At 38.9% G+C, this 13513-nt stretch overlaps 1 long non-coding RNA gene across 1 annotated transcript; it reads right to left on the reverse strand.

Moving 5' to 3' along the window:
• Positions 1-10479: 10479 nt before the first annotated feature.
• LOC123110842 (uncharacterized) lies at positions 10480-12848 on the reverse strand. The gene is made up of 3 exons (XR_006453763.1): positions 12395-12848; positions 11780-11945; positions 10480-10707 (listed from the first exon to the last, which is right to left on the reverse strand). It is a non-coding gene; the product is annotated as an uncharacterized lncRNA (long non-coding RNA).
• Positions 12849-13513: the final 665 nt, after the last annotated feature.

Raw genomic sequence — 13513 nt, forward strand, 5'->3', positions numbered from 1 at the left:
CCTTAGCCCAAACGAGAGGGAGGGATGGCAAGAGGGGGTTGAGGCGCACCTGCCCGTACCCATAGCGTAGCAAGGGTGGTCGGACGGTGTCGGAATCAACCTCGCAAGCGGAGGCAGCACATGGAGGTCGCTGGAGTTGAGGAAGACGGCGAGCAGAGGCCACTCCAGGGGCTCCAAGCGGGCGAGACGGCCTCACCGGAGATAGGCGGAGGCCCTGGAGGGGTCGCCCAGGCCTGGGAGGGGGTGGAGCTACCGCGATGACAAGAGGGGATCGCTGGCGAGCTCAAGCTCGGGGACGGCGGACCGAGGCCTGCCTGGCCGGGCTCCGGCTTCCTACTCGATCATGGGGTGTGTGTGAGTGTTGGCTGGTGATCGAGGAGGCTGGGCAGGGCTCTATATATAGGCGAGCGGCGAGGGTGCTTCGGGCTCTGCCGGTGGACACCTGTCCACGGCGCCTAGTGACGAGTGTCGTAAGTGAGAGGGGGAGAAGGTGATGGAGGTCACGCGGCCACTGTGGGCAGGCGGAGACGAGCACATGATCAAGAGGGTGGCGACGAGCACAGTGCGCTCCGCACTGTTGGGCTGGCCGGACCTTGCCCGTGCTCGCTACAGCGAGCTCCGGTGTCGGCGAGTGCCGGGGAGGAGTTAAGAGCATTGGGACGATGATGGTGGCGAGGTTTGGCATGGTTGGGCAGGCAGGGAAGCGAGCACACGAGCAACATAGGCTCGGGCGCATCGCAGAGCGCGTTGGCTGCATGCCAGCACGCCTGGACGAACGCGGTCACCGCGTGAACTATGACATCAGGTCGATCTAAGCACAAACTCAATGTCTGGCGTGTGGTGCATGGTAGTTTTGAGTGTTACCACGATTTGGCTTGGATCCAGGTGCAGTAGAGAAGTTTTCACACACCAAGTAAGTTTCTGGTCAGTAACTTTGTGATGTTACTGTGGTCAAATGGCTTGGAGTTTGAAGATGTGCTTTGGAGGCTAGTGATAAGTTACTAAGGTAAAGATGCACAAGAAATTTCAGGTCAAATGGAGCAAGTAAAATGGTACTTGCTGTAGAAACCATCATTTTTGTCCAGAATAGAAAAGATTTTCTGTAGCAAAAATATTCCAAAAAGTGATGAAATATTTTTGCTCAGGAAGGTGCACTATGGTTCACAGAATATTTGTGAATTATCTTAGATTTTTCTGCGCCATAAAAATTGGGGTTGCTTTGAATCAAACAGATCTGGCTTAGGGTTTTAGAGAGAAAATGAATATTTTTCTTTTAAGAAAATATTCCAAAGATTATGTTTGGGGTGGGTCAGAAGTGAAATAATGATCTAGGAGGGGAGTGAAGCACTTGGGTGAAAGCCAAGGATGCCCAAGTGTTGAAGTCCATATGAAAAGATTCAAAGACCCCAAGTTTCAAAAAAATTCATATGAAAAATCAAGCAAATAAGAAGGGGCAAAAACCCGGGCTGTCACATAAAGTTGACCCTGTGTTTGAATTAAAACAATTGCCAGACACTTTGAAATATGCTTATCTTGATGAAAAGAAAATATATCCTGTTATTATTAGTGCTAAACTTTCAGAACATGAAGAAGAAAGATTATTGAAAGTTCTGAGGAAGCACTGAGCTGCTATTGGATATACTCTTGATGATTTAAAGGGCATTAGTCCCACTCTATGTCAGCACAAAATTAATATGGAACCTGATGCTAAACCCGTTGTTGATCACCAATGTTGGTTAAATCCGAAGATGAAAGAAGTGGTAAGAACGGAAATATTAAAAACTTCTGGAAGCAAGTATAGTCTATCCTATAGCTGATAGTAGATGGGCCAGTCCTGTTCATTGTGTTCCTAAGAAAGGAGGTATAATTGTTGTTCCTAATGATAAGAATGAACTTATTCCACAAAGAATTGTTACAGGCTATAGAATGGTAATAGATTCTAGAAAATTAAACGAAGCAACTAGAAAAGATCATTACCCTTTGCCTTTTATTGATCACATGCTTGAAAGATTATCTAAGCACACACACTTTTGCTTCCTTGATGGATATTCTAGCTTTTCACAAATACCTGTTTCTCAACCTGACCAAGAAAAGACCACTTTTACTTGTCCCTTTGGAACCTGTGCTTATAGACGTATGCCTTCTGATTTATGTAATGCACCTGCTACCTTTCAAAGATGTATCACTGCTATATTCTCCGACTTTTGTGAAAATATTGTTGAGATTTTCATGGATGACTTTTCTATTTATGGGAAGTCCTTTGATGATTGTTTAAGCAATCTTGATCGAGTTTTGCAGAGATGTGAACAAACAAATCTTGTCTTGAATTGGGAGAAGTGCCACTTAATGGTTAATGAAGGCATTGTCTTGGGTCGTAAAATTTCTGAAAGAGATATTGAAGTGGACAAAGCTATGGTTGATGCAATTAAGAAAATGCAATGTCCTAAAGATATAAAAGGTCATGCTGGTTTCTATAGGAGATTTATCAAAGACTTTTCAAAAATTTCTAGGCCTCTTACTAGTCTCTTGCAGAAGGATATTCATTTTGTTTTTGATGATGATTTTTTAGAAGCCTTTGAGACACTTAAGAAAGCTTTAATTTCTGCACCTATTATTCAACCACCTGATTGGAATTTGCCTTTTGAAATTATGTGTAAGTGATTATGCTGTTGGTGCTTCTCTAGGACAAAGAGTTGATAAAAAAACTTAATGTAATTTGTTATGCTAGTAAAACTCTAGACAGTGCTCAATGAAATTATGCTACTACTGAAAAAGAATTCTTAGCAGTTGTGTTTCCTTGTGATAAATTTAGACCTTACATTGTTGATTCCAAAGTAACTGTTCACACAGACCATGTGCTACCTCTTGAACATGCATTGGTTCTCCCTTGAAGATGAAAGGGTGATGCAGCAAAGTAGCGTAAGTATTTCCCCCAGTTTTTTTAAACCAAGGTATCAATCCAGTAGGAGACAACGCACAAGTCACCTAGTACCTGCACAAACAATCAAGAACCTTGCAACCAACGCGATAAAGGGGTTGTCAATCCCTTCACGGCCACTCACAAAAGTGAGATCTGATAGAGATAGTAAAGTAAATATTTTTGATATTTTTGTTGTATAGATTGGAAAGTAAAGATTGCAAAATAGTAAATGGGATGTGATGTAAATAAAAGAGATGCAATATAATAAGAAAGAGACCCGGGGGGCATAGGTTTCACTAGTGGCCTCTCTCAAGACAGCATATATTACGGTGGGTGAACAAATTACTGCCGAGCAATTGATAGAAAAGTGCATAGTTATGAAGATATCTAAGGCAATGATCATGAATATAGACATCACGTCCGTGTCAAGTAGATCGAAACAATTCTGCATCTACTACTATTACTCCACACATTGACCGCTATCCAGCATGCATCTAGAGTATTAAGTTCATAAGAACAGAGTAACACTTTAAGCAAGATGACATGATTTAGAGGGATAAACTCAAACAATATGATATAAACCCCATCTTTTTATCCTCGATGGCAACAATACAATACATGCCTTGCTGCCCCTACTGTCACTGGGAAAGAGCACCACAAGATTGAACTCAAAGCTAAGCACTTCTCCCATTGCAAGAAAGATCAATCTAGTACGCCAAACTAAACTGATAATTCGAAGAGACTTGCAAAGATATCAAATCATGAATATAAGAATTCAAAGAAGAACCAAATAATATTCATACATAATCTTGTTCATAAACCCACAATTCATCGTATCTCGGCAAACACACCGCAAAAAGAGTATTACATCGAATAGATCTCCAAGAACATCTAGGAGAACTTTGTATTGAGAATCAAAGAGAGAGAAGAATCCATCTAGCTAATAACTATGGACCCGAAGGTCTGTGGTAAACTGCTCACTCTTCATCGAAGAGGCTATGGTGTTGATGTAGAAGCCCTCTGTGATCGATTCCCCCTCTGGCAGATCGCCGGAAAAGGCCCCAAGATGGGATCTCACGGGTACAGAAGGTTGCGGCGGTGGAAAAGTGGTTTTGTGGCTCTCTGTGATCGTTCTAGGGTATAAGAGTATAGGTAGGCAAAAGAAGTACGTCGGTGGAGCTACGTGGGGCTCACGAGGGTGGGGGCGTTCGTACCCCCCCTAGGCGCGCCCTCCTGCCTCGTGGCTGCCTCACGGAGTTCCAGACTTCAACTCCAAGTCTTCTGGTTTGCTTTTGGTCCAAGAAAGATCATCGCGAAGGTTTCATTTCATTTGGATTCCGTTTGGTATTCCTTTTCCGTAAAACTCTAAAATAGGTAAAAAACATAAACTGGCACTGGGCCTCCGATTAATAGGTTAGTCCCAAAAATAATATAAAAGAGCATATTAAAGTCCATTAAACATCCAAAACAGATAATATAATAGCATGGAGCAATCAAAAATTATAGATACGTTGGAGACGTATCAAGCATCCCCAAGTTTAATTCATGCTCGTCCTCGAGTAGGTAAATGATAAAAACAGAATTTTTGATGTGGAATGCTACCTAACATAATTATCAATGTAATTTTCTTTATTGTGGCATGAATGTTCAGATCTGAAAGATTCAAGACAAAAGTTTAATATTGAGAAAAAAATAATAATACTTCAAGCATACTAACAAAGTAATCATGTCTTCTCAAAATAACATGGCCAAAGAAAGCTATCCCTACAAAATCATATAGTCTGGCTATGCTCTATCTTCATCACACAAAATATTTGATCATGCACAACCCCAATGACACGTCAAGCAATTGTTTCATACTTTTGATGTTCTCAAACTTTTTGAATCTTCACGCAATACATGAGTGTGAGCCATGGACATAGCACTATAGATGGAATAGAATGATGGTTGTTGAGAAGACAAAAAGGAGAAGATAGTCTCACATCAACTAGGCATATCAATGGGCTATGGAGATGCCCATCAATAGATATCAATGTGAGTGAGTAGGGATTGCCATGCAACGGATGCACTAGAGCTATAAGTGTATGAAAGCTCAAAAAGAAACTAAGTGGGTGTGCATCCAACTCGCTTGCTCACGAAGACCTAGGGCATTTTGAGGAAGCCCATCATTGGAATATACAAGCCAAGTTCTATAATGAAAAATTCCAACTAATATATGAAAGTAAAAAATAGGAGACTTTCTATCATGAAGATGCTGGTGCTATTTTTGAAGCACAAGTGTGGAAAAAGGATAGTAGCATTGCCCCTTCTCTCTTTTTTTCTCATTTTTTTATTTGGGCCTTTTCTCCTTTTTATGGCCTCTTTTTTTTCTCTTCTTTTTCGTCTGGAGTCTCGTCCCGACTTGTGGGGGAATCATAGTCTCCATTATCCTTTCCTCACTGGGACAATACTCTAATAATGATGATCATCACACTTTTATTTACTTACAACTCGATACTTAGAACAAAATATGACTCTGTGAATGCCTCCGGCGGTGTACCAGGATGTGCAATGAATCAAGAGTGACATGTATGAGAGAATTATGAAGGTGACTTTGCCACAAATACGATGTCAACTACATAATCATGCAAAGCACTATGATAATGATGGAGCGTGTCATAATAAACGAAACGGTGGAAAGTTGCATGGCAATATATCTCGGAATGGCTATGGAAATGCCATAATAGGTAGGTATAGTGGCTGTTTTGAGGAAGGTATATGGTGGGTTTATGATACCGGCGAAAGTTGCGCGATACTAGAGAGGCTAGCAATGGTGGAAGGGTGAGAGTGTGTTTAATCCATGGACTCAACATTAGTCATAAAGAACTCACATACTTATTGCAAAAAATCTATTAGTTATCGAAATGAAGTACTATGCGCATGCTCCTAGGGGGATAGATTGGTAGGAAAAGACCATCGCTCGTCCCCGACCGCCACTCATAAGAAAGACAATCAATAAATAAACCATGCTCCGACTTCATCACATAACGGTTCACCATACGTGCATGCTACGAGAATCACAAACTTTAACACAAGTATCTCTCAAATTCACAACTACTCAACTAGCATGACTCTAATATCACCATCTTCATATCTCAAAACAATCATAAGGAATCAGACTTCTCATAGTATTCAATGCACTTTATATGAAAGTTTTTATTATATCCATCTTGGATGCCCATCATATTAGGACTAATTTTATAGCCAAAGAAAATTACCATGCTGTTTTAAAAGACTCTCAAAATAATATAAGTGAAGCATGAGAGATCAATAATTTCTATAAAATAAAACCACCACCGTGCTCTAAAAAGATATAAGTAAAGCACTAGAGCAAAATTATCTAGCTCAAAAGATATAAGTGAAGCACATAGAGTATTCTAATAAATTCCGATTCATGCGTGTACCTCCCAAAAGGCGTGTACAACAAGGATGATTGTGATAAACTAAAAAGCAAAGACTCATATCATACAAGACACTCCAAGAAAAATATATATCATGTGGTGAATAAAAATATAGTCTCAAGTAAATTTACCGATAGACGAAGACGAAAGAGGGGATGCCTTCCGGGGCATCCCCAAATTTAGGCTTTTGGTTGTCCTTGAATTTTACCTTGGGGTGCCATGGACATCCCCAAGCTTAGGCTCTTGCCACTCCTTATTCCAAAATCCATCAAATCTTTACCCAAAAACTTGAAAACTTCACAACACAAAACTAAACAAAAAATCTCATGAGCTCCGTTAGTATAAGAAAATAAACCACCACTTTAAGGTACTGTAATGAACTCATTATTTATTTATATTGCTGTTAAACCTACTGTATTCCAACTTCTCTATGGTTCATACCCCCCGATACTAGCCATAGATGCATCAAAATAAGCAAACAACACGTGAAAAACAGAATCTGTCAAAAACAGAACAGTCTGTAGCAAGCTGGAGGTTTCGAATACTTCTGTAACTCCAAAAATTCTAAAATATTAGGACGACCCGGATAATTTGTATATTGATGTACGACAGTTGGAATTGGTATTTTATCGCTCTCTAGTAAAAAATGAAAATTATTTTCGTGAGCACATACTTTCTGTTTTTATCAAGAAGATCAAACAACGATCACCCAAGAAGATTCGAAAGGCTTTACTTGGCACAAACACTAATTAAGACATAAAAGACACAATCATAACAAAAGCTAGATAAATTATTTATTACTAAACATGAACAAAAATTAAAGAACAAAAATAAAATTGGGTTGCCTCCCAACAAGCGCTATCGTTTAAAGCCCCTAGCTAGGCATAAAAACAAGAATAGATCTAGGTATTGCCATAATAATAATAGGGCAAATCGCAAAAACTCATCTCATACTCCCTACGTTTAGCAGCAAGTTTTCTTTGTGGCAGGCAAAAGTAATCAAAAGGGTTTAATTTAATGGGACAAAAGTCTCCAAGATCAAGCTCGGGAGGTATTGGTTCCTCCTTTGGCCCCTCATATTGCACATCCAATTCATCATTATAAGCATTCTTTTGACAAAAAGTCATGACCCTTTGTTCAAGAGAGAAACCTAACCCAATGTTCTGAATAGCAAAATTATCATTGAGTTCAGAAATCCTATCAACTGGAACATCGGTAGGAACCCTTTTTCTAAGGTTTTCATTATAAGCAACATGATCTAAAGATCGTAAACGCATTAAGTCTTCTTGATTAAAAAGGATTGCTTCTATGGGAGGACGGCCAACATCCACCCTATAATGCGCAAAAATTTTGTTGGCCTCTTTTATTATAAATTTGAACTCATGTGCTAAAAAGATGGTAGCTGCTCGCTTAACAGAGGAATGCTCAATATTGGAAAATTCTAAAAAAAATCCTTTCTATGCAAGGATGCATGTGGATAAATTGTCTTTTAAGTTCAACCACAAGCAAAGATATAGCATCCGCAAGACTACTAGTTCTATGAAGAATAGACCCACTCATAGTGGGCAAAGCACCGGCACAAGTAAAGAAATCTTGAATAACTCATTTTCCAATAATATTACCACTACCAATCCGAAGCTTATTAGTGTATAGGTTCTTCATGGGGATTATCAAAAGCATCAAAATTTCCCCCATCGTTACTATTATCCTTTTCAATGATAACCTCCCTAGTTTCAGACATGATGGCAATAAACCGCACTAAGAACAAACACACCAGAGGTAAGCGAAAAGGGACGAACTAAAGAGGGGCGAATAAAATGGCAAAGGTGAAGTGGGGGAGAGCAAAACGAGAGGCAAATGGCAAATAATGTAATGCGAGGGAGAAGAGTTTATGAAGGGTACTTGGTATGCCTTGACTTGGCGTAGATCTCCCCGGCAACGGCGCCAGAAATCCTTCTTGCTACCTCTTGAGCATGCGTTGGTTTTCCCTTGAAGAGGATAGGGTGATGCAACAAAGTAGCATAAGTATTTCCCTTGGTTTTTGAGAACCAAGGTATCAATCCAGTAGGAGACAATACATAAGTCACCTAGTACCTGCACAAACAATCAAGAATCTTGCAACCAACACTATAAAGGGGTTGTCAATCCCTTCACGGCCACTCGCAAAAGTGAGATCTGATAGAGATAGTAAAGTAAATATTTTTGGTATTTTTGTTGTATAGATTGGAAAGTAAAGATTGCAAAATAGTAAACGGGATGCGATGTAAATAAAAGAGATGCAATATAATAAGAAAGAGACCCGGGGGTCATAGGTTTCACTAGTGGCTTCTCTCAAGATAGCATATATTATGGTGGGTGAACGAATTACTGCCGGGCAATTGATAGAAAAGTGCATAGTTATGAAGACTAGTCGTCAACCCGTGCGTTGCACGAGCTAGTTTTATGTGAAAGAAGTAGAAGTATTACCAATTCACTATCACATTGGTCTATGCTCATGGAAATTATTATCACCAACCAATATAATAGTTCTGCATGGGTGCCAAAGGATACAAAGATATTTCAATTCATTGTTTTCTGGCCGCATACTGGTTAGACAATTCATATGTAAATTCTTTACTCATAATTTTTCATGGTAATTCCTCAAAAAATAAAATGAGTCTTCTCCGCCAACCAATTCTGAAGACTGCATTTTATTAAAAAAACACATTCAGATAGGCGTTCAAGAAATAAATGCGATGTTTCAAGTTTAGTTAGATGACATATAAAGGATATACGTTTGATTATACCCACGGTTGTACATTTTAGAAACTATGTTACTGGTCATTATAGGTGACATAACAACTTACCATTTACTACTATATTTAGAAGGAATTTTTGTAATAATGTTCATTCATGTGACATAAGAGACTTAGAGCAATATTTAATATATTAGTGACAGTTAAGCTACTGCACTTGCAAATTTGTACCACGAATCAAACAGATGTGTTATGTATATCCCGCAGCGCGGTCCTAAATTGGAAGGAAATGGGGAGTTTCTTCTTTCCAACCAAAGTAGTGGTTTTATTGAAAAGTATGAGCAAGTGCACATTATACTATATTGAAAATATAAATGTCAATACATTTTTTTTCATCTCACATGGATTTATTATGTAATATCCTTCAATAGATTATTCCAGTAAATTTAATCCTTGATTCCTCCTAAGAAAGAACAATATCTTGAGGAACTACATAGAGTATCACACTGTTGCCAAAATTAAGAGTGAAAAATTAAAATTATAGGCATAGAATCTAACATATTATGTAAAGTCATTTTGGAAGCTAAATATTCAGAAGCAGAAAAGGTAGTTATATTGATAATGGAAATATATACCATAACTCATTGGTTGTTTCTTGTAAGAGTATGTTGATAGAGTAGCATCTAGAAAGACTCTCATGGCTCAGTGGATGTTTCTTGTAATGCTATACAGATAGAGGATTATCCAGAAAGACTAAGCTATCAACAACCAATGTTCCAAGGCTCGTCTTAACTTCACTACGAGTTGTTGAAATAATAAAAATAGTAACCATATAAACAAAGTTTGATGGATAAAATGTTAGGACTAAAGCATTTTAGTTGGTTCTTTTTGCAGTAAGGCCTTATGAAAAATGGAAAGCTGAATCGCATAACATCCTTTCCGTGTATAGATATACCAAAATACACTTGCCGTTGGAAATAATGCTATTTGAGAAGATACAGTTTTACCTAATAAAAGGTAATGAATAGATAGTTCACCAGTTCCTCTCAAATTCCTATTGCTTCCATTCACTATACATGTACTAAAAGTTATAAAGAAATCAACATTTTTTATGCATCGATGCTATGGTAACAGCAAGAAGATAAGAAACTACAGAGGAAACATCATATCCAAGATTTATTTTGATTTGTTCAGCAAGCACTTCCATGGAAATACACATATTAAGTTTTGTACACTTATCCATCAGTGGAGCAATCCGAGCTAAAAGTTGAGAGTGCTCTATTGTTTCCTGGTTTGGTCACATATATCAAGATCCAGACAGGTGTTGTTGCATAATAGACATCAAATCTGAATATGCAAGTTAAGGACAGTACTGTTTCAGAAATATTCTACATGTAAGTATATATCATCATGAGTTCAGTTCCAACATATACAGTAAGCTATTATATTAAAAAGGTCATATGGATCAATTCTTCCTTGGGAACATTAACACCATTCTTGGCGCATTATCATTCCCCAGATACCCTTCAATAATGTCGAGTTGTAGATCTTCACCAGTTAGATTTTCTTCTCGTCTTGATTCCAGGGTCCGAATATGAAGTCAAGGACAGTACTGCTTCAGAAATATTCTACATGTAAGTACATATCATCGTCAGTTAAATACTTAAATTTCAACAAATACAATTTTCTATTATATTGATAAAAAGATTAGGTCATATGGATCAGTTCTTACTTAGGAAACATGAAATCTATTATTAGCACTTTATCATTCCCTAGATACCCATCAATAATATTGATCCGTAGATCTCCACCGATAGATTTTCTTCACATCTTGATTCTAGGGCATTGCATGCTTATATTGTTCAGCAATTTCATGCGACAATATTATGTTCTCACTGTCCAACAATGCAGAGTTGCAGTAGTACAGTCTATAAGAATCATATATGGAAATACGAATTTGCATATAACATCTAATAAAAAAGCTACTAATCAAGATCCAGATAGGTGGTGTTGCATAATATACATTAAATCTAAATATGAAGTCAAGGACAGTACTGTTTCAGAAATATGCTACATGTAAATAGCAGCACGATCTAAATTCCAACAAATACAGTTGTCTATTATATTAGCCAGAAGAATAGGTCATATGGATTAGTTCTTACGACACATCCTTCTTGGCACTTTATTATTCCCCCAGATACCCATCAATAATATCGATTAGCAGCTCTTCATGTGATCGATTTTCTTCACATCTTGATTTTAAGGCACTGCATGCTAATATTGTTCAGAAATTGCGTGCAACAATAATATGTTCTCGCTGTCCACCAACGCACACTTGCAGTGTTATTCTATAAGAATCATATATGGCAATATATAAATTTGCATATGGCATCTAAGAAAAAAGCTCTACATATCATCAACTATTGGTCCTTTGAGTGTGTATGTCAAATGCATGGTATTTTTATTGAGGCCATTGATTAATTTAATATTACCTCCAAGGATATACTGCATGATTTGTAATATTATTTTATCCCTTTTCAGTTATAAATCGCTAGAGTATGGTAAAGAGAATTAACAACGATATAGGAAATTATCTTCTTGTTGTTACCATTGCCTCAAACAGAGGATAAGTGAAAAGGAAAGGGTGACTTTGCATACGATTCATGTTCTGCTGAAAGGAGTACCTTTGGGTCGATTTTAACCTCATAGGAGTCTAGGTGCAGTTTGTTGCAAGGCACATGCATGCTCATGTCATAGCTTTAGGTCACAGTGATGTTCCCGTCTCCTGCGACAAAGAACGCCATTCAAAAAAGTTTAGAGACAGTGACGCACCGATCGATCCTCCTCGCCCTGCATGGAAGACCAATCATGAGAAATTTCTCATTCTATAATAATACTCCAAATCTAGCGACCACATCGTGTAACCGATTATAAACTAACTGCCTCCCATGGTACTGGAACTCAGCAATCATTCGTGGCACAACTAACATTTGTCACAAATTCGTTTCTTTATTGCTGCAATGTTTCCCAAAATACAACCAGCCACTGTTTTTAGTTCTATACCAAAACAAATAAAGTTGCAGGACACATAATACAACTTTCAGGGCATAACACTCCCATGTGTATTGGCTGCAGTATGCAACTCTGAACCTGAAATCCATGAACAGAACACTGCAATTCTACCACTACTGTACAACAATAACAATACTGTAAATTTCACAAATCAATCACGTTAATTTCAAGTGCCATATGCAAACCCCCGTCCAGCGCAGTTAGTAACATGCTAGTAAATCTCATACCTTCACGGCCAGCTGTACTTTTTGGGTCCATCTAATAAAGAGAATGTTCAGATCCTTGCGGCTGATCTGGTCCTTGGGCAGCCACCTCTGCGGCACAGATCTGGGCGTCCGCACTCACTATAGCCATTGTGGAGCCATGTGTGCTGCTCGACGCCTGACCCGTGGCAGGCCTGCAGCAGCTCCACGAGGCAGTGCCCCGACACATGCACGACTCCACCGTTCACGCCGTCCTCGATGGTGATAGGCGCGAGTTGGAGAGGCAGAGGGCGCTTAGTCTTTTAGCGGACAAGTAGAGGCATGCATGCAGGATCGCTGACACCGGGAGAATGCCCGAGAGGAAAAGATGAAGGCGTGACCATGCACGATGGAGGAGATGCGCGATGATAGATGAGGCGGACGGCAGCTGCAAGGACACGGGGAGTTGTGTTGATGTGAGGAAGGGATGCGTGCTTGATGGAGGAATCAACGGGGAGTAGGTCACTATTGATCCTAACGTTCTATATTGAGATTGTTCTATTTAGGAAACAACTGTAGTACGGGAGTTGAGGGAGATATTTCTTTTGTGCATAAGATAGAGATTGATCTTTTTATAGGTGGATTCTATTTTTACAACTGAGAAACAATCGTGGGCCTTGAAGCCTTTTTTTAAGTTTCAATCCAAAATTATATATTTTTTTCCTCAAATACATATGACTCAATCTACACTATAATAATTCCGTCCCACCAGATGAACGGTTAGTATTTTCTAATTAACGTGGGAATTATTAGGGAGTGCCTAATTATTATAGGTAGGTATAGATAGATAGATATCTAAGACAATGATCATGGATATAAGCATCACGTCTGTGTCAAGTAGATCGAAACGATGCTGCATCTACTATTATTACTCCACACATCGACCGCTATCCAGCATGCATCTAGAATATTAAGCTCATAAGAACAGAGTAACACTTTAAGCAAGATGACATGATGTAGAGGAATAAACTCAAACAATATGATATAAACTCCATCTTTTTATCCTCGATGACAACAATACAATATGCGCCTTGCTGCCCCTACTGTCACTGGGAAAGGACACCGCAAGATTGAACCCAAAGCTAAGCACTTCTCCCATTGCAA

The sequence above is a fragment of the Triticum aestivum genome, chromosome 1A (assembly GCF_018294505.1).
Source record: "Triticum aestivum cultivar Chinese Spring chromosome 1A, IWGSC CS RefSeq v2.1, whole genome shotgun sequence".
NCBI classification, from domain to species: domain Eukaryota; kingdom Viridiplantae; phylum Streptophyta; class Magnoliopsida; order Poales; family Poaceae; genus Triticum; species Triticum aestivum.